A 259-nucleotide genomic window follows, 5' to 3' on the forward strand; every position below is an offset into this window, starting at 1 on the left:
TGCATGGCCCTCAGCCAATCACAAACTACCTTCTATGCCGTTTGTCCAATGTAAATAGTAAACAACACACTCCACTTTAAGTATGGCGTTGGACAGAAGTTCTTCAAATGATAAATCCGAGCCGGTTTGAGGCATATTTTTGTGATACATGTTGTAAGAACCTAGAGTATGGTTGTGTCATTAAGCGTAAACAGCTTAAAGAAATTTAAGGATGTGCAACTCTGTGGAAAACAACAAATACGAGTCCTCAGTAAGGCCT

The 259-nt window shown here is 39.8% G+C and overlaps 1 protein-coding gene across 3 annotated transcripts in view; it reads right to left on the bottom strand.

Moving 5' to 3' along the window:
• LOC117115939 (WD repeat-containing protein 89-like) overlaps positions 1–259 on the bottom strand; it is a 137400-nt gene that overhangs the window by 134403 nt on the left and 2738 nt on the right. The window lies entirely within an intron of this gene.

The sequence above is a fragment of the Anneissia japonica genome, unplaced genomic scaffold, assembly GCF_011630105.1.
Source record: "Anneissia japonica isolate Jap-2015-1 unplaced genomic scaffold, ASM1163010v1 scaffold27830_len515607_cov181, whole genome shotgun sequence".
Classification (NCBI taxonomy): Eukaryota; Metazoa; Echinodermata; class Crinoidea; order Comatulida; family Comatulidae; genus Anneissia; species Anneissia japonica.